Consider the following 21,283-nt stretch of genomic DNA (forward strand, 5'->3'; position numbering starts at 1 on the left):
AACCAGGGAGGGAATCCAATTTTGTGGGCTGGCTGGGGCCTCTGGGACGGCTGAAACATTGCTTCTGAGGACGAAAGGACTGACTACTAGTCTACCTAGGAGCTGTTTAACTTTCCAATGATTTTTATTTTGGAGACCAGCTGGTGGGTAGGGGCCAGAGGGAGAAACGGGCACCAGCAAAGTGCCTTTCTCAGCCTTGTTCCCACGAAGCTTTCCAGTTGCTTGGTCAGTACCCAGAGCATCAGAATTCTCCCAGTTTCCTGCCCTGCCCCCTCACACCCCGCCCCCACCCCCACCCCCTTGCTCAAAAGCAGCCTAGCTTATTCCCAGGCATTAAGAAAAGAGCATGTGTGACTGGAAAGCAGCGGAATAGCCTTCCAGACTGAGATTTCACCTATTGGGGGGGTGAGCGTGGAGCAGAAAAAAGACTCCATTATAAGCACCTTAAAAACAGACCACAAAGGAAATGCTGACATGGCCGGGCCCCCAGGGCCGGCTCCAGCGGGCAGTTAGGGGAGGGAGGGTTTTGTGCGGAGTTCAAAGCCCCAGTGAAAGCGACCGAGGACCATTGTGTTTGGGCAAAAGACAGTGCTTATCAGAAAGGAGTGTTAGGTTACCCCGCCTCTGGGCTCCGGGGAGTTTTAAAAGGCAGGCTTTGGAGCCCTTGGAGGCTTCTGGAGCTGTTTTCTAGGGGACCCTGTGTGGGGACAGTTCCTGAGACACACTGGCTGTGCTGGCTGAAACCACTGCAAAGGGGCCGATGGACGGTGGGGGGAAAGGACCCAGCGATCACTTTCCTGAGTCCAGGAGAGTCAATATTTCTGGGGAGTCTTAGTAGTTTTAGGGACGAGAGAGGTTGCAGCTTTGGGTCAGTGGAAAAACCAAGAGCTGAGATGCCTTTTCTGATGGATTTTGAGGCAGTATCCTCAGTTCAGGCGTGAGTCCGTGCGTGTGTGCTACGTGGCTTCAGCCGTGTCCGACTCTCGGGGACCCTACGGATCGTAGCCCTCCAGGCTTCTCTGTCCGTGGGATTCTTCAGGCAGGAATACTGGAGCAGGTAGCCGTTTCCTACTCCAGAGGATCTTTCCGACCCAGGGATCAAACCCACATCTCCTGTGTCTCCTGCACGGGCAGGTGTGTTTTTTTACCTCTAGCACCCCCTGGAAAGCCCAGTTCAGGCACATCGGACGAAAAATCAGCTGCACTTATGGTTGCTGGGGGAAAAGGGAGGGAAAGGGAGGGAAAGGGATGTTTAGGGAGTTTTGACAGGTACATGGTTCTGTGTTTAAAATGGATAACCAACAAGGACCTACAATATTGTGACCCCAGGGACTGTAGTCCAACAGGCTCCTCTGTGCATGGAATTCTCTGGGCAGGAATACTTAACCATCTGAGCCACCAGGGAAGCCCAGGGAACTCTGCTCAGTGTTATGTGGCAGCCTGGACAGGAGAGGAGTTTGTGGAAGAAGGGATATACGTGTTTGTATGGCTGAGTTCCTTTGCTGTCCACTTGAAACTATCACAACATTGTTAATCAACTATACCCCAAAACGGATGAAAAGTTAAAAAAGTTCTTTTTTTAAAAACTTCAAAAATCAGCTGCTCCCATTTAACACTGACCAACGAGTGAGTCTTAGTGGACGGTCCTTTCCCAGAGTCAGCCCTGGTCCTGAGAAAATGTCTCATTACTGCTAGGGACCTGGGCTGATAGGGGACCCACACCCAACTTAGGGGGCCCAGAGATGTCCTGAGGGGAAGGTCTTTCTGTGCATTTAGGGGGCCCCGTGCCACCTCCTAGTCGCTGAGCAGAGATGAGCTGTCCTCCTGGGAGGACTCAGTTCACCATGCCCACCCCTGTCATGTGCCACCCTAGGAACACCTTTCTCTAAATCTGCTCCAGAGTCACTCACGTTAAGAAATCTTCTTTCGCTTTGTCCTTTCACTTCCCCATCTATGGAATGAGAAAAACAACAGTTTTTACGTAAAAAGCAAACCAACCCACTCACCGACAAGACAAAACAAACCCAGCCATGCCCACTTGGGGAAAATTACACACTACTATTAAAGTGGACGAGGAAGAAGCCTGAAAAATTATAACATGAATGATGCTGAATGAATGATAATGAAAGAAAAATGGAAAATAATTATGCAGCAGTGTTTCTGAGAAAATCTGCCTGGCCCTTCAGTAAGAATTCCCATTGGCCGAATGTTAACGTCTAATTAAGATGTTAGCTCCTCTTTCCTCCCAGTGTTTCATTCTTATCAGTTCTTCCAAAAGTCTCCAATTTCGTGCAATGTAAACAGAAATAAGAGAGGCCAGCCACACAGGACTGCAGGGGTGGGGGAGAGAGTTTTAGGAATGCGAGGGAGGAAAGTGCAAGGAAAGGAAAAGAGATTTTAACAGCCTTGTCTCTGTCATGCGTTAAGAACAGAGATTCTGGCCAGAGGAGCCCTGGGGGCAGGGAGACAGTTTGAGACCAACTTCCCTGCCTGGACCAGACCCTGGAGGGTGAGGTGAGACAGTCTGGGGGGCCTCATAAGGACAGGCAGCCTGCAGCCTGAGCACAGAATTCCCAACCTGCCAGGAGTCTTCAAGCCACCGGGGGCATTTTCAGAACAACAGGAAATTTTTTTTTCTTTTTATTGAAATATAATTGATTTCCAGTGTTGTATTAATTTGTGCTGTACAGCAAAGTGATCCAGTTTTATATATATATATATGTGTGTGTGTGTGTGTGTGTATATATACAGATTACTTTTTCGTATTCTTTTCCATTATGGTTTATCACAGGATATTGAATAGAGTTCCCTGTGCTCCACAGTAGGACCTTGTTGTTCATTCATTCTATATGTAATAGTCTGCATCCGCTAATCCCAAGCTCCCAGTCCTTCCCTCCTCCACCCACCACCCCCTTGGCAACCACAAGTCTGTTCTCTGTGTCTGTGAGTTTGTAGGTAAGTTCATTTGCGTCATATTTTAGATTCCACATGTAAGTGCTATCGTATGGTATTTGTCTTTCTCTTTCTGACTTACTTCACTTAGAATGATAATCTCTAGTTGCATCCATGTTACTGCAAATGGCATTATTTCACTCTTCTTCATGGCTGACTAGTATTCCATTGTATATACGGACCGCGTCTTCTTTATCCAGTCGTCTGTTGATGGGCATTTAGGTTGTTTCCGTGTCTTGGCTGCTGTGAAAAGTGCTGCTGTGATTATTGGGTTCGTGTAAATATCTTTGTGAATTGTAGTTTTGTCTGGATATGCCCAGAAGTGGGATTGCTGGGTCATATGGAAACTCTAGTTTGAATTTAGAACAAAATTAATTTTAATTCCCTGGAGTTAGAAATATGTTTGCTGTCAGCGGTCTAACTAGATATCCTAGGCTGGGTCGCCACTGAGACAGAGAGGAAGAGAGATGTCTAGGAGAGGTGGAAGCAGTGGGGAAAGAGTCTCTCTGTGGGACTGGACATCAGCTCTGTGCACCCCGGGGGTCTTTTGAGTCATTCTCCCTCCAGGAGCTCCTGACTTCCAGCTCTGAGTGTAGAGAAGCTCTAAGTGAAGTGGCTTATGGGACCTCAAAGGGAGGACTCTGATGAGGCTCAGCAAATAGCTTCTTATTGAATTTAGGAAGGTGTTCTTGCCTGGAGAATCCCCATGGACAGAGGAGTCTGGTGGGCTACAGTCCATGGAGTCACAAAGAGTCGGACATGACTGAAGCGACTTAGCATGTATGCAAGCAGGCTCAGAAAAGAATCTGTCTGCAATACAGGGGACGCAGGTTCAATCCCTAGGTTGGGAAGATCCCCTGGAGAAGGAAAGAACAACACACTTCAGTTTTTTCGCCTGGTAAATCCCATGGACAGAGGAGCCTGGTGGGCTACAGCCCATGGGGTCACCGAGAGTCAGACACGACTCAGCAACTGACATGGTCACTTTCAAGTTTGGAAGAGAAGCACCTCTGGCCTTGCTCTCTGGTTCATGGAGGAGACTCTCCTTGCCCAGGAGAAGTGTTGGCACAGAGACTGGAACAGCTCACAGGTCCTGAGCCCTCGGGATCTGCCAGGTACCTGCTGTGTCACGAGAATATTCCACCCACCTTCACAGCCCGCCCATGAAGGGCACGCTAGTATTTCATGGATGAGAAATGGAGGGGGTTCAGATTGCTGGAACGACTTGTCCATGGCTGTGCAGCTAGTGAGGCGAGCTGGGATTCAGGCTCTCAAGGAAGCGACAGCTGCCCTGGGCTGTGGGGAAGGGTGAAGAACAGAGGCTCTCTAAGAACTCAGAAACTCTGTGCTGGATCGAAACGGATGGCTCTTATTTGTTTAAGAACAATTGATGCTTCAAGAATTGATCTTTGGGGATGTCCCTGGTTGGTGGTCCAGTGGCTAAGACTGTACATTCCCAGTGCAAAGGAGTAGACCCCAGGTCAGGGAACTAGATCCCAGAGGCTGCAACTAAGAGTTCGAATGCTGAAGATCCCGCACGCCTCAATGAAGATGGAAGATCCCATGTGCTGCGGCTAAGACCCAGAGCAGCCAAAGAGTAAAAAAAAATTAAAAAAACAAAACAAAAAACCAACCAAAACAACCCTCCCCCAAACCCAAAGTTGATCTTAGTAATAATGTGGCAAAGTTGTAATTAAAACTTAATTAAAAAGAAAAAAAGTTGTGCAGATTTCACGTTTGGTCCCTGGGATCATCACTCTCTCTCTGAGGTTTTTGAGAGAGGAAGAAAGAAAGGAGAAGCAGCGGCAGGTGGGCCCAGAATCACACCTGCAAGGACCTCTTGTGGGTCTTGACAGAAAGGGTTGAGCAATGAGCGCTGGGAAGTGGCCAGTCTCCACCTGCGTTATTTCATCACATCCTCACAACCTCCCCGAGGGAGCGGGTGCTGTTACCTTGAAGATAAGAAAACTGAGGCTCAGGCAGATACAAGATCAATGTTGACAGAAATATTATGTACCCCCAAAAGGCGTGTTCATGTCCTAAGCCCTGGTGCTTGTGAATGTGACTTTATTTGGTGAAAGTGTTAGTCGCTCAGTCGTGCCCAACTCCTTGTGACCCCATGGAAAATAGCCCATTAGGTTTCTCTGTCCAGGGGATTCTCCAGGCAAGAATACTGGAGTGGGGAGACATTCCCTTCTCCAGGGGATCTTCCCGACCCAGGGATCAAACCCGCATCTCCTGTGTCTCCTGCACTGAAGGTGGATTCTTTACCATTTGAGCCACCAGGAAAGGCCTTTATTTGGACACAGGGCTTTTGTAGATGTACTCTAATTAAGAAGAAGTCCATGGGTGGGCCTAACTCAATGACTGGGGTCTTTATAAGAGGGGCGTTTGGGCAAATATGCAGAGAGGACACAGGGAGGAGCCATGGATGATGGAGCCAGAGCTGGAGTGATGCAAGCCAAGGATCGCTGAGGGCTGCTGGCGACACTGGAAACTGGGAAGAGGCAAGGAAGGGTCTGGGCCTTGAGTTGTCAGAGAGAGCGTGGCCCAGCCGATACCTTCATTTTGGACTTTCAGTCTCCAGAGATAAGACAGAAAAGCTTTCGGTAGTTTTCAGCCACCCACTTTGTAGCAGTTGGTCACAGTGGCCGCAGGAAATGAACACAGCAAGCACTCACCTTGCTTCCATTGTGTGGTTTAGGCGCTCAGTCCTGTCCGATTCTTTGCAACCCCGTGGACTGCAGCACACCAGGCTTCCTTGTCCTTCACTGTCTTCTGGACCAGGCTTCCCTGTTCTTCACTGTCTCCCAGAGTGTGCTCAAACTCATGTCCTTTGAGTCGGTGATGCCATCCAACCATCTCATCCTCAACACTTCTCCTCCCGCCTTCAATCTTTCCCAGCATCAGGGTCTTTTCCAATGAGTCAGCTCTTTGAATCAGATGGCCAAAGTATTGGAGCTTCAGCTTTAACATGCCGAGGGGCACGGCCACAAAAAAAGAGAGAAGACTGTGGAGAGTTCCCTAAGGACATGGGGGTGTTTGAGAGCAGATGGCGGGGGGCAGGAAGGGGATATGAAAGTGGCTGGGGTTGGGGAGGGGGCCTGGAGTCTCCGGTGGCCTGGAGGTGGGGTTTCCATGGAGACCATGGTCAAGGAGGGGTCAGGGTGCCAGGAGGAGCAGACGGACCCCGGGGTGCCGGCTGGGAGCAGTGGAGACAGGAAGATGGAGAGGGGGCTGGAGGCAGAGAGCCGCCCTGGGGAGGCCGGGGAAGTCAGGGTGGCCGTGAGAAGTTGCCATGAAGAGCCGACGTGACTCCTGACGACAAATAACCCTGTCCAGGCATTGACCATGGTGCTGGAGAGTGACTCAGAGCCCAAGCATGCTGGTCCCCTTGTCCTGTGGGCGGCAAGCTATGCTGGACCAGATGAGGGTGAATATCTCATGAATGCGCGTGGGAGGCCGACCACATTGGAGAAAGAGTTAATAGTTAAACCATTTGCACCACCACAATGGGCCGGGCGGGCCCAGGGTCCTTGGGGCTGACCCTGCTCCTGCCCACCCCGTCATCAGCGTCAGTATGTAGTCCACACGGAGACACCACAGGAAGCTCAGCCCAAGAGCCCCCAACAACAAGGTATTTTAGTTTTGGAAGCTGCCAGGACAGGAAATTAGTGAGAAATTACTGATTAGGAAAAATCAATTTGGCCTGACTTGAATTGGTAGGAGGGGGAGAAAGGGCAAGGTGGGGGCTGCATCTGACAAGGCACTCCTCCTGGGGGGCTCTGAGCCCCTCTTTTCTGGGGAACCTGGAGCTCCAAGGGGTTAAACAGTTGCCAAAGGCTCTGAAGCAAGCAAGGGTGGCGGGGCCAGGAGTGAGGGGGAGGCCTGTTGGCTCCTTTGGCTCCCAGGTCCCCCCCACCTGAACCCCCCATGGTGGTGCTGGTGCCGGCAGACTCCCGAAGCTTCGAGAGGAGGCTCTGAGACTGCAACAGGAACCAGGGGCCTGGACCTCCTCTGACTCTGCCCTGTCTTATGTGGTCATGGGGGGAGAAGCCAGAACAGGGCGGCCGGCCTCATGCCACCATCACCTGCCTGGTGACCCTGGGCGACCTCAGGGCTCCTGCAGAAGGCTTGACAGAGCCTTTCTCTGGCAGATGAGGCTGACCAGGTGACTTTCTAGGGTGCTGTATAGTCCTAAGATTGCAGGGTTGGTGATTTCTGGAGATTCGAAGGGATAAAGACTGTCTTTGTGCTCAAACGAGCTGGGCTCTGGGGCAGAAAGTCACTCCCTCGGGGCAGTGACTGGAGATCAGTGTCCCCCTGAGCACCCCCTGCCAGCCTTCTTTGCTCTGGACTGCCAGGGGCCACCCTGCAGCCCCTATTCCTTTCCCATCACCCCTGCCTGGGGCATAGCGGGGCATAGGCCTCTGGTGTCCCTTGGCTGGGTGGTCCTGCTTGTTTTCCATGCTGTCTGGCTGCCCACTCTCAGGGCCTGCCCCACCACCACTTAGATGAAGTCCCTGCGTCTTGTCGTCCCTCCTGGGCTCCCCAAGCTCTGCACGTCACATGGCAGGCCTCACCCCTGCTCTGAGCTCCCCAAGGGTTCCCCAGGATGGCCCAATTGCCTGAGGGGTTCCTTGGTCAGAGCTGCCCAGAGTCTTGGGGCTCCTCTTTCTTCCAGGGGGCCCCGGCCACTCCCCGTGGACCCAGCCTTTCCAGCTCTTTCCAAAGCAGGAGAAAGGCTGCTTCCTGGAGGAGATGTCCCACAGAAGGCACATCCTCTGTCTCCTGCCTGCTCACAAGGGTACTTGGGTCCCGGAGACGGTCCTTCCCCAGGGCTGTGAGCACACAGGGGCCCCAGCAGATGTGGCTTTCTGATTACAAAGACCACATGGGGGTGCCACCCAGGGGCTGTCTAGTGCCCCCCGATGCTGATCCAGGGGGACGTGTCTATTCGCAGTGTGTCCTGGGGAAAGCACCCTCCTTTGACTGTGGTGGGCAGAATAACTCCCCTCCTCCCCACAGATGAACACATTCTCAGCCCGAGAAACTGTGAAAGGAAGAGGCACTTGGCAGATATGGTTCAGCCAAGGGCACTGAGGTGGGGAGATTGCCCTGGATTACCCAAGTGGGCCCAGTGTGGAAGCGTTACTCGCTCAGTTGTGTCCGACTCTTTGCGGGCCCATGAACTGTGGCCCACCAGGCTCCTCTGTCCATGGGATTCCCCAGGCAAGATGGCTGGAGTGGGTGCCATGCCCCTCTCCAGGGGATCTTCCCAACCCAGGGATCGAACCTGGGTCTCCCGCATTGCAGGCAGATTCTTCACTGTCTGAGACACCAGGGAAGCCCCAGTGTGGAAGGGGGAGGTGTCCCAGCGATGCTGTGTGGAAAGACCCAGCTGGCCAGTGCTGACCATTAAGGTGGAGGGTCCACAAGCCAAGGAATGCAGGCAGCCTCTGGAAGCTGGAAAGGACAAGGAAGCAGGCTATCCCTGGGAGGCTCCAGGAAGGACACGGCCCGGCTAAAACCTTGGTTTTAGCCCCGTGAAACCTACTTTGGACTTCTGGCCTCCAGAAGTGGAAAAAAATAAATGTGTGTTGTTTCAAGCCACCGAGTTTGTGGTAATTTGTGGGGTAATTTCTGTTTGTGGCAATAGAAAAACTAACAAATCCAGTGACATCTTCTCTTGTGACCTGTCTCAGGGAGCAGCTCTCCATGCACACGTGTCCAGGGTGGAAATGGACCACAGGGAGGGGGCCCATGTGATCTGGCAGGCCCTGGGGCTTCTTGCCTGTGTCCCCCAGCTGGACAGCCCCATGGATGCCACGCTCAGAGAGCTGTACTTTCTCACCCCCCTCCTTCTCATTGACCTCAGAACATTTCCTTAGAGGCTGCGGTGGGGGCGGGGGGTGGGGAGATACCAGGTGACTCTTTGGTCTGTTCAGCTGGACAGATGGGCCTGCAGCCCCTGGGAGGAGAGCCTTGAGGTTGGAGGAGGGAGGCCCCGACTTGGCTTTCAGTTCAGAGAAGATCCCCAAACAGGGCTGCACTCAGGCCATAATCAGAGAACACTGGGAGGGCATTGGAGGTCACAGGGCATTTGCTCCCACTCTCAGTGGAGGCCAGGTCCATAGGGGTGTTTACAGCAGCCTGAGAGCTGGGCAGGGACCCAGGATCTAGGCAGATGATGGAAGCTCTGCAGGCACGGATCCAGACGCAGAACTGGGGTGTTGTGACCCAGATTCCTCCTCTTCCCGGGCACTTGGATCCTTGCCAGCCTCCCCACTCTTGGCCCCTTCGGCCTTTGGGCTGTGAGCAGTGTTGATGTGTGCTGATCAGTCGCTTGACTCAGCAGACCCAGAAACCACGTGTTCATGAGTCCAGGTCCCCAGACATGGAGCCCATGGGCCCCAAGCACTCAAGTGAGCAAGGTGTGACCTTGGTTCCTGAAGCCCTAGAGACTCCTGGGTGAACCCCTCACCCCAGCACGGTCTGCCTATCTAGGAGGATTAACTAGGTTTAGAAAGAGCCCCCGGGTCTTTGTGAAGGGCGTGTTGTGTGCGAGGAAAACAGGAACACAATGAGCTGATAGGATGGAGGTTGGAGGCCTGAGAGACAATTGCAGGGAGGTGGTGGGATGGTGGGAGCAGGGGGATGGGCAAGATAGAGCCGAGGCTGTGGAGGGACAAAGGCCACCTTGGAAGAAAGCCTTGGATTCTTGCTTCCAAGCAAAGGATCTGATTTTCAAGATTGCTCTCAAGTCTTCCCTGTTCCAAGTGTGGGAGTGTTCTTAACTGTTTTCTGGGAGACCTGTACAGCGGGCCCCAGGTACCCGTAGGTGCTGGAACTATGAGTAAGTCATTTTGAAATAAGGCAACCCTATTTAGACATAGCCAGAATAGGAACTTTTAAAAGTGAATGTTTTTGGAAAATAAACTTTTGAGACATTTCAGTTGAGATGTCAATGAAACCCATTGAAGTAGTACATCCATTGGCATTTAGTCTATGATTTTATGGAGTAAAAATTTTGTTCCCTGAATCCTTAAAGGTGAGTATATCCCTCCTGTAAGACTACTGATAACATAATAAGGATCGGCCAGTGCCCTTTAAAATAAATTTTAAATCCAAGTATCAGCTCAGTTCAGTTGTGTCTGACTCTCTGAGACCCCATGGTGCAGCGCACCAGGCCTCCCTGTCCATCACCAACTCCTGGAGCTTGCTCAAACTCTTGTCCATCTCACCAGTGATGCCATCCAACCATCTCATCCTCTGTCATCCCCTTCTCCCACCTTCAATCTTTCCCAGCATCAGGGTCTTTTCAAATGAGTCAGTTATTCGAATCAGGTGGCCAAAGTATTGGAGCTTCAGCTTCCCAGCATCAGTCCTTCCAATGAATATTCAGGAATGATTTCCTTTAGGATGGACTGGTTGGATTGCCTTACAGTCCAAGGAACTCTCAAGAGTCTTCTCCAACACCACAGTTAAAAAGCATCAATTCTTCGAGCCTCAGCTTTCTTCACAGTCCAACTCTCACATCCGTACATGACTACTGGAAAAACCATAGCCTTGACTAGATGGACCTTTGTTAGCAAAGTAATGTCTCTACTTTTTAATATGCTGTCTAGGTTGGTCATAGCTTTTCTTCCAAGCAGTAAGCATCTTTTAATTTCATGGCTGTAATCACCATCTGCAGTGATTTTTGGAGCCCAAGAAAAGAAAGTCTCTCACTGTTTCCATTGTTTCTCCATCTATTTGCCATGAAGTGATGGGACCAGATGCCATGATCTTCATTTTCTGAATGTTGAGTTTTAAGTCAGCTTTTTCACTCTCCTCTTTTCATTTTCATCTAGAGGCTCTTTAGTTCTTCTTCACTTTCTGCCATAAGGGTGGTGTCATCTGCATATGTGAGGTTATTGATATTTCTCCCGAAAATCTTGATTCCAGTTTGTGCTTCATCCAGCCTGGCAGTTCGCATGATGTACTCTGCATATAAGTTAAACAAGCAGGGTGACAATGTACAGCCTTGATGTACTCCTTTTCCTATTTGGAACCAATCTGTTGTTTCATGTCCAGTTCTAACTGTTGCTTCTTGATCTCCACACAGATTTCTCTGGAGGCAGGTCACATGGTCTCGTATTCCCATCTCTTGAAGAATTTTCCAGTTTGTAGTGATCCACACAAAGGCTTTGGCATAGTCAATTAAGCAGAAGTACATGTTTTTCTGGAACTCTCTTGCTTTTTTGATGATCCAATGGATGTTGGCAATCTGATCTCTGGTTCCTCTGCCTTTTCGAAATCCAGCCTGAACATCTGCAAGTTCACAGTTCACATACTGTTGAAGCCTGGCTTGGAGAATTTTGAGCATTACTTTATTAGTACGTGAGATGAGTGCAATTGTGTGGTAGTTTGAACATTCTTTGGCATTGCCTTTCTTTGGGGTTGGAATGAAAACTGACCTTTTCCAGTCCAGTGACCACTGCTGAATTTTCCAGATTTGTTGGCATATTGAGGGCAGCAATTTCACAGCATCATCTTTTAGGGTTTGAAATAGCTCAACTGGGATTCCATCACCTCCACTAACTTAGTTCATATAGATGCTTCCTAAGGCCACTTGACTTCACATTCCAGGATGTCTGGCTCTAGGTGAGTGATCACACCATCATGATTATCTGGGTCGTGAAGATCTTTTTTGAATAGTTCTTCTGTGTATTCTTGCCACCTCTTCTTAATATCTTCTGCTTCTTTTAGGTCCATAACTTTTCTGTCTTTTATTGTGCCCATTTTTGTATGAAATGTTCCCTTGGTATCTCTAATTTTCTTGAAGAGATCTCTAGTCTTTCCCATTCTATTGTTTTCCTCTGTTTCTTTGCATTGATCTGAGAAAGGCTTTCTTATCTCTCCTTGCTATTCTTTGGAACTCTGCATTTAAATGGGTATATCTTTCCTTTTCTCCTTTGCCTTTGCTTCTCTTCTATTCATAGCTGTTTGTAAGCCTTCCTCAGACAACCATTTTGCCTTTTTGCATTTCTTTTTCTTGGGGATGGTCTTGATCACTGCCTCCTGTACAATGTCATGAACCTCCGTCCATAGTTCTTCAGGCACTCTGTCTATCAGATCTAATCCCTTGAATCTATTTGTCACTTCCACTGTATAATCATAAGAGATTTGATTTAGGTCATACCTGAATGGTCTAGTGCTTTTCCCTACTTTATTCAACTTAGGTCTGAATTTGGCCATAAGGAGTTCATGATTTGAGCCACAGTCAGCTCCCTGTCTTGTTTTTGCTGACTGTATAGAGCTTCTCCATCTTTGGCTGCAAAGAATATAATCAATCTGATTTCGGTGTTGACCATCTGGTGATGTCCATGTGTAGAGTCTTCTCCTGTGCTGTTGGGAGAGGGTGTTTGCTATGACCAGTGTGTTCTCTTGGCAAAACTCTGTTAGCCTTTGACATGCTGTGTTTTGTACTCCAGGGCCAAATTTGCTGGCATATCGAGTGTAGTAATCCAAGTACAGTGGGCATAGATACTTGCTATGTTTCACTCAGTGAATGATCATATCCACTGCTGTTGTATGTCCATAAAATGATCACTAAGGTGAAATAAATAACACCAAAAAATTTTTAAAGTTTTTAAAAAAACTTCGTTTATTTGTGGCTGCACTGGGTCTCTGTTGGTGTGGGCAGACTCTCTAGTTGCGGCGAGCAGGCGCTACTCTCCAGCTGTGGGGCACGGGCTTCTCACTGCAGTGGCTTCTCTTGTTGCAGACCTCGGCCTCTAGAGCGCGGGCTCAGTGGTTGTGACACACGGGCCTAGTTATCCCTTGGCATGTGGAATCTTCCCGGACCAGGGATTGAATCCAGGTCCCCTGCATTGACAAGCCAATTCTTAACCCATGGACCACCAGGGAAATCCTAGAGCCAGAGTGTTGGGATCAGTGGCATTCTTCTTTCCCTTTAGATTTTCTATTAATTAATTTGACTACTCCAAGTAACCTACTGAGCACCATGACTTTTTGTTGTAAGCCTGGCTAAAGTTTGTGATCTGCTGGGGCACACGTGTTACTTTAATGAATCCTCACAAGGATCTAAGTTGATGGCTTCTATCGTGATCTCTGGGCTTCCCTCATAGCTCAGTTGGTAGAGAATCTGCCTGCAATGCAGGAGACCCCGGTTTGATTCCTGGGTCGGGAAGATCCACTGCAGAAGGGATAGGTTACCCAGTCCAGTATTCTTGGGCTTCCCTTGTGGCTCAGCTGGTAAAGAATCCACCTGCAATGCGGGAGACCTGGATTTGATCCCTGGGTTGTGACGATCCCCTGAAGAAGGGAAAGGCTACCCACTCCAGTATTGTGGCCTGGAGAATTCCAGTATACAGTCCATGGGGTTGCAAAGAGTTGGACATGACTGAGCAACTTTTACTTTCACTATGGTGATCCCTAATTCAGAGACAAGGAAACTGGGGCCCAGAAGGATCAGGTAGGGGCCAAGAGTCACACAGCAAGTGTTGAAATTAAAGGTCCAAGTGGACCCTCTCACCCTAGGGTGTCACCTCTCCGTAGGGTGGCCAAGATGGCAGGGGCATGATGCAGTTCACCCCAGGCCAAGGCAGGCTCTCTTTCTGTAAACATTTATCCGACAACTCCTGCTCAGGCACTGGCTTTGAGACTGGATGGGTAGGCTGTCTTGGCACCTCCCCATTTTTGCCAGAGATAGAGGGAGAGGCAGGTGATATTGGGGCCACTGGCAGTCGGGGGGGAGGCTGAGGGCAGAATGGGAAGCTTGAAGTTGACACATTTTTCATTTTAAAGTTTGCTACACTGACTTGACAAGTAGGAATTAGAAAAGGTGCTGATTTCTGGAAGTTCACACGCCTAAAATAATCTGGAGGTGATAGGCAGCATGCCTTAACCTCTTGAGGTGTGTGTTCATTAGTTGGTCACATCTTAAAGGCTCGGAGCGCATGACTGAGACCGAAGGTGTTCATCTGGCCTTTATATAAAATTCCTTAAAACAACAACAACAACAAAAAACAAACAGAGAGAAGTTCTTTCTCTCAAATCAGATGAGAACCATCAGCCTGAGGACTTTAAAAAGAAGAGCATGACTGTGGCACCCCAAACGTCCCCTCCGGAGGTGACAGTTCTCTGGGAGGTGAACTCACTGCTCTCAGGACGAGTGCCGGCCGCCACCCTTACCCTCGGGGCTCCCGAGGCCAGTGTGTGCCCGAGTCCCGTGGCCTCATTCGGGGCCTTGAAGGGATCAAGTGCCTGAGTTACTCACATCCCAATTCCCCGTGGGGCAGGTGACGGTGACCACCCACGGCTGGGGACATGGGCTAAGGCCTGGGCAGCAGATGTCAACCAGGGCTGGGGAAAGGCATAAAACCTTCTCCATAAAACCCATAAAACCTGTTCCTGGTGAAGAGAAACCCCCTCAGGGCTCCCCAGGCCATCTTCTGCACAGAAGCAACAACCCAGACTTACACTCCTCTGACTCCTCCACTGCAAGCACCCCCGCTCTGAGAACCTGGGTCAGGTGGTCTTGGGGTGAGTCTGTCGTTTGTCCTGTTTGTGGACTTGAGTGGACGATACGGACCCTGTTCCTGGTGGCCGAGCACCTGCTGGGACTGCCGGGCCCAGTGCCCTGGCCTTTCCTGCCCCTCGCTCTGTGGCTGAGGGGCCCTGGGGTCTGCACACCCTGTCTGCATGTGGATGGGTGAGGTGGGGGGGGTCGAGCATGGTTGACTGAGAGCACTCAGTGAACTCATGGCCACACAGGGACAGCATGAAAGCCGTGGGCTGTGAGCACTTCGTTGGAGACAGTGTGTTATCAGGGCGAAGGGCCACTGTGGCCGGCCTGAGCAACAGCACCCTGATGCCTGGGCCCTGGGCCTGGTCTGCTGTGCTTCACCGTCCTGCTCTGCTGAGCGAGGCCAAGACCCCCACCTACGTAGCAGGACGCCAAGGCCACGAAATGCAGGCCCCGGTCACCCCTTGCCGGCCTCCCCGCTCCCAGCTGGTCCTCTGATTCTGTCTCCGTGGGTTCATACCTGGCTTGGACGCTTGTTAGCTGCGTGACCATGGGCGAGTGTCTTAACCTCTCTGAGTCTCAGTTCCTTCGTCCATCAAATGGATACACTGATTCTGACTTTGGAAGACTCTGTTGAAGGTGCTAGGCATTGGACATAGGGCATGGCATTGCAGATGCTTAAAAGAATGTCACTGCCGTCTGCGCTCCTGCTGTCTTTTAAGTGGGCATTCTCTTCCCTCCGGCTTCATCCTGTCCAGTCTCGTGCAGCTCTCTGCTCTCTGTGGGTCTCCTCTGCTGCACTTCCATGGGCTCCCCCTGACTGTCTGATGGCCCTGGCTGGTCCTGGCCACTTGGGCAGCATGGAGCCAGAAGGAAGGAGTGGCAATGAGAGCCTTGGGTGAGCCCCTCTTCACGCTGATTGGGGGAGAAGTCCCCCTCTCCCTTTCTCAGAGCAATGCCAGCCACAGGATCCTAAGTTTGAGGCCTTCCTTTTTTGGAAAAAAGGAGAAAAACAGTGTTTCACATGACTGTTCAGTTGTAGAGAACAGTTCCTCTTGGGAGCTGAGGAGTGCAGACCTGGATTTGGGAGACGGGGCCCCTGGGAACTGGGCATCCCGCCTTGGGGGAAAGATGGTCCCTGAGCAGGTTGTTTGGACAGCAGGCATCAAAAAGCATGTGTGTGCATACACGCGTGTATGTGTGCATGAATGTATGTATCTGTGTGCATGCATGTGTGTATATGTGTGCACATGTGCGTATATATGTATATGCGTATATGTGTGTTGCGGGGAGAACTGGACCCCATCCTTGCCGAGTGTGTCCCCTCGTCCCGGTCGCTATCATGGGGGAGGTGAGCCTGGTTCCCAGGAGGGGTAGTGGGGACCTGCCCTCGACCCAGGCTCTCAGCCTTGGAGAAGGTTTTATGGGTTTTATGAGAAGGTTTTATGCCGGAGAGAAATGGGGCCTTGTCTATTTGTCCACTCCACCCGGGTCATTGCAAGTTTGACCTGGTTCAGATAGTGCTTTATCACACCACTCCCTACCCAGAAAAATCCCTGCCATTTAGGGATTCCCTATTTATCTTGCAGTTTTATGGCCACTTGGCAAAATGGCCATGACTGTGGCCTATGTGTTTAACTATAGAGTCAAATTATATATTGATTGAGATCTCTCTTTGTGTTTCTCTCTCTGTGTGTCTCTCCATGTTGCTCACACACTGACACACACACACACACTTTCACACAGACACACAAGCATACCCCTTACAGGCACAGCTAGGCACAGAGGCACCTGGGGTGGGTGAGGGTTGGCCCTCCAGCCAAGCTCCTTTTTGGAAGTGTAGTCAGACCAGCTGCATCCCTGGGAAGAGATGTGTTTCACTGGGGTGCCTGGTGGCCCTGATCCCTGCTATTTAATGGTGTCTGTGAGGGTCAGTGAGGGGGATGGAGGGACAGGAAGCCGCAGAGCCTGGGGGCTGTCGGAGGCCTGTGTGCAGGACACCCGGCACCCAGCCCCTGGGCAGGTGCACACTTCTGGCCTCAGCCCCACAGACATTCAGAGCCTCGTGGTCAGATTGAAGGCTTACCAGTTTTCACTGGTTTCTCTCCATTCCAGTCCTACAGATGGGGCTGATTGCTGTGTTTTCAGAGGCCGACTGGATTGCAGGGCGGCATGCTGGACACAGGGCCCTGCCGGAGTAGCCCTCTGTGGTTAGTACTCTTGGCACGTTAGCCAGTATGGCCCTGGGTCCACAGGTCACATCTGGCTCTTCATGGGTGGTTGGTTTGCAGTACTGCCTGTGTGGTTGTGGGTTTGAGGCCTGGGTGCTGCCCTGGTGCCAGGGCTGTTGCGGCCCGTCAGGCCCCTGCGCCTCGGGTCTCGGGAAGATGGTGGCCCCTCCCCGGGACAAGCGGCAGACAGCACAGACAGCTCTCTGGCGATGGGGGCACATGTGGCCTGGGTCACCTGGACGCCCACTGCAGCCAAGATGCAGGGCTTCTGCTGAGGTCAGCAGTTTGAGCTTGTCTCCCTGTGACCATGCGTGGTTGGCCTGAAACGCTTTCCCAGATCCCATGGAGATCATTCCATGGGATGGCAGGAAGGGGGCGGTTAATGCAGGGAGCCACTCCAGAAGGGCAGAGAGCCGGAGACCAGGGCATGTATGCTGTTCTCTAAGATGAGACGTATCAGTGTTGAAAATTGATTGCAGGAAGCTGGTGGAGAGAGAAAGAACAGGAGAGAGAGAGATGGCCCATCCACGCGACAGGGGCCTTGGGAAGCTGGAAAGGAGTTGGTCAGGAGCCCAGCTGGAGATGGGCTTTGAGGCGAGGGAGGGACCAGATGGGGCAGAGATGGGCCTGGCTGGATGCGGGGAGAGCTCCTGCCTGCAGGTGGCCTCTGAAGTGCTGACACGAAAGGAGGAGGCAGCTCTGAGTTTTCAGGAGGGGGCACATTTCCGGAAGTTATCACGTGGCTAGAAGCAGCGTTGGGGGTCAGGGCAGGGGTTCCAGGTGGCGGCAGGGAACAGGGCCCTGTGGGACTGGGGCTTCTCCTCGTGGGGCCCACGCAGGTAAAGCCAGGGGCAAGGTCACACTCTGGTCCCTGCTGCACCTCTGACCTTGTGTGACCCTTAGTAGGATGCTATCTCCCTGGGCCTCGACTTTATCCATGTGATGAGGAGGCCAGACTAGAAAAGCAGTAAGGCCCCTAGAGACCTGGGAGTAGACTGAAGGCCACAGGTTGAAGATGGAAGATCTTTCTCACTCCTGATTAGTGCTGGAGAGGAGGAAGTGAAAGTCACTCTGTTGTGTCCAACTCTTTGCGACCCCATGGACTATACAGGCCATGGAATTCTCCAGGCCAGAATACTGGAGTGGGTAGCCTTTCCCTTCTCCTGGGGATCTGCCCAACCCAGGATTAAACCCAGGTCTCCTGCACTGCAGGAAGATTCTTTACCAGCTGAGCCACCAGGGAAGCCCTGGAGTTAATGTGTGGCAGGCCTGAAGTATGAAACCAAGAAGCAGGATTTGATTACTGCCTTGGGATTTTGCACTGGGTTCTTTTGCACAGAATTTAGGTTTGTAGGTTAATTACAAAAATGTTACCAGAAAAAAAGAAAACCCTCCTGATTTTTCATGGGTGATTGATCTAGATGTTGAGTTCCCTTCTGTCCCTTTGATGTCTGCAAGCAGAGGATTCTGCGGCTCTTTGGCATCAACAGTTGGCAGTGGGGAAGGAAGAAAGGAGGTGAAAGCGTTCAGCATTTTTATGTGTTGGTTTAGTTGTTGTTTAGTCACTATGGTATGTCCGACTCTTTGAGACCCCATGGACTGCAGCATGCCAGGCTCTTCTGTCCTCCGCTATCTCCAGAGTTTGCTCAGAATCATGTACATTGAATCAATGATGTCATCCAACCATCTCATCCTCTGTCGTCCCCTTCTCCTCCTGCCTTTAATCTTTCCCAGCACCAGGGTCTTTTCCAGTGAGTTGGCTCTTCACATCAAGTGGCCAAAGTATTGGAGTTTCATCATCAGTCCTTCCAATGAATATTCAGGGTTGATTTCCTTTAGGATTGACTTATTTGATCTCCTTTCTGTCCAAGGGACTCTCAAGAGTCTTCTCCAGTACCACAGTTTGAAAGCATCAATTCTTGGGCACTCAGCCTTCATTATGGTCCAGCTCTCACATCCATATATGACTACTGGAAAAACCATAGCTTTGACCATATAGACCTTTGTTGGCAAAGTGATGTCCTTGCTTTTCAATACACTGTCTAGGTTGGTCACAGCTTTTCTTCCAAGGAGCAAGTGTCTTTTAATTTTTTGGCTGCAGTCACTATCTGCAGTGATTTTGGGATATAAGAAAATAAAATCTGTCACTGCTTCTACTTTTTCCGATTCTATTTGCTGCGAAGTGATGGAACTGGATGTCATGATTTTTTGTTTTTTAATGTTGAGTTTCAAGTTGGTTTTTTCATTCTTCTCTTTGATCCTCATCAAGAGGCTCTTTAATTCCTCTTCACTTTTTGCCATTAGAGTGGTATCATCTGCATACCTGAGATTGTTGATATTTCTCCCAGCGATCTTGATACCAATTTCTGATTCACCCAGCCCGGCATGTCACAAGATGCACTCTGCATATAAGTTAAGCAAGTTGACAGTAATACAGCCTTGTTATACTCCTTTCCCAGTTTTGAATCAGTCTATTGTTCCATGTCCGGTTCTAACTGTTGCTTCTTGACATGCATACAGGTTTCTCAGGGGACAGGTAAAGTGGTCTGTTACTTCTGTCTCTAAGCATTTTCCGCAGTTTGATGTGACCCACACAAAGACTTTAGTGTAGTCCAATGCAGGGGGAGTGGATTCAATCCCTGGTGGAGGAGCTAAGATCCCATATACCTCTGGCCAAAAAATAAAAAAAATAAAACAGAAGCAACATTGTAGCATGTTGAATAAAGACTTAAAAATGGTCCATATCAAAAAATTTTTAAAAGTGAGAGAAAGGGTATGGTGAGATCATTTAATAACTTTACTTCTCTCTGCTTTCTTGGCCTCTGCCTGTTATAATGAACAATTAAGGAAATTGAAAATAAGCCATTTATTAGGTCCAAGAGGGGAAAAAAAGCAAAGATAAAACAAGCCGGTTAGGAGCGCGTTTCATTTTGTGTGTACAGTGTGATGCTCAGTCACTTCCAGCTCTTTTGTAACCCCATGGACTGTACCCCACCAAGCTCCTCTGTCCATAGGATTCTCCAGGCAAGAATACTGGGTTGGGTTTCCATTTCCTCCTCCAGGGGATCTTCCAGGCCCAGGGATCAAACTTGCATCTCCTGAGTCTCCTGTGTTGCAGGCAAATTCTTTACCACTGAGCCACTGGGGAAGCCCCGTTTCACTTTGTCCTGAAACTGAAACTGGAATTTACACCCGTCTCAAGGAATCTGACAAATTTGAATGGGTCATTGTTCTTGCTCATAAAACAATCGCCACCGAGTCACATGACGATACACAGAACGCATCCACTCAGAAGGAAGTATGTTAAACAAGAAAACAGTATTTCTGTTTCTTCAGACTCCATTCTGCCTGTTTGCTAGGACATCAAGGAGCACTAGGGGCTCTGCTTATTTCAGCTTAAGCCGGTGAATCTTGATCAAAGTCATCAAATCACCTATCTGCCCCTCTTTCTTCCTCTGTGAGAGAAGAAAGTTCTTTGGGAGCATCTGTACCTTCGAGGCGTCTATGCAGATACGGTTCCACCTCTCTTGCCCCTGGGTTCTCTCCTCTTTCCCCCCAGCTTCTGGATGTTTGGGAGCAGGTCACTTTCCTCCTCCCAAAGTGACCTACTCTAGAATTTCCTGAGATGCTCCAAGCTGCATCTCAGCGGCAGCTCTTTGGAAACTGTGCGGACTGTCCTACAGGCAACTCTGTTATTTCCAGGCATCCCTTTCCTTCCATGTCTTTAAAAAAATTAACTTACTTGAAACATAATAAGCACACGAGAAGTGCACAAAGCATAAATGCATGTCTTGATGAATTATCCTAACGTTCACATGCAACTGTCACAAGCTAGAACTTTGCTAGGAGCCTCATGCACCGCCCAGGTGCCCTCTTATCCTACTCCCCAAAGCTAACCAGTATCCTGACATCTAACAACAGATTCGTTTTGCTGTTTTCACCTTTATGTATACTGAGTTATGTTCTCTGAGAAGACAATGTTTGTGCTGTGGGATGGAATATTCTCTAAAGGTCAAGTAGACTGCATTGACTATCCAGGTCATCTCTATCTTCACAGATTTTCTGCCTCTTGTATCTACCAGTTGCTGATAGAAACGTATTGGAGCTTTCAGCTATAACAGTTGATGTGCTTACTTCTCCTTGAAGTTCTATCAGTTTTTGCCTCTCATATTTTGATCTCCATTATTAGGTATTCATGTATTAGGGCTTTTATGTCCTCTTGGAGAACTGACCCCTTTATCATTATGTAAGTCCCCTCTTTATCCCTGATAATCTTCCATATTTTGAAGTCTGCTTTGTCTGAGATTAATGTAACTACTCCACCTTTCTTTTGACTAGTGTTCAGTCCAGTTCAGTCGCGCAGTCGTGTCCGACTCTTTGCAACCCCATGAACTGCAGCACTCCAGGCCTCCCTGTCCATCACCAACTCCCAGAGTTCACTCAGACTCACGTCCATCGAGTCAGTGATGCCATCCAGCCATCTCATCCTCTGTCATCCCCTTCTCCTCCTGCCCCCAATCCCTCCCAGCATCAGAGTCTTTTCCAATCAGTCAACTCTTCACATGAG

This window comes from Bos indicus, chromosome 11, assembly GCF_029378745.1.
Source record: "Bos indicus isolate NIAB-ARS_2022 breed Sahiwal x Tharparkar chromosome 11, NIAB-ARS_B.indTharparkar_mat_pri_1.0, whole genome shotgun sequence".
Taxonomy (NCBI): domain Eukaryota; kingdom Metazoa; phylum Chordata; class Mammalia; order Artiodactyla; family Bovidae; genus Bos; species Bos indicus.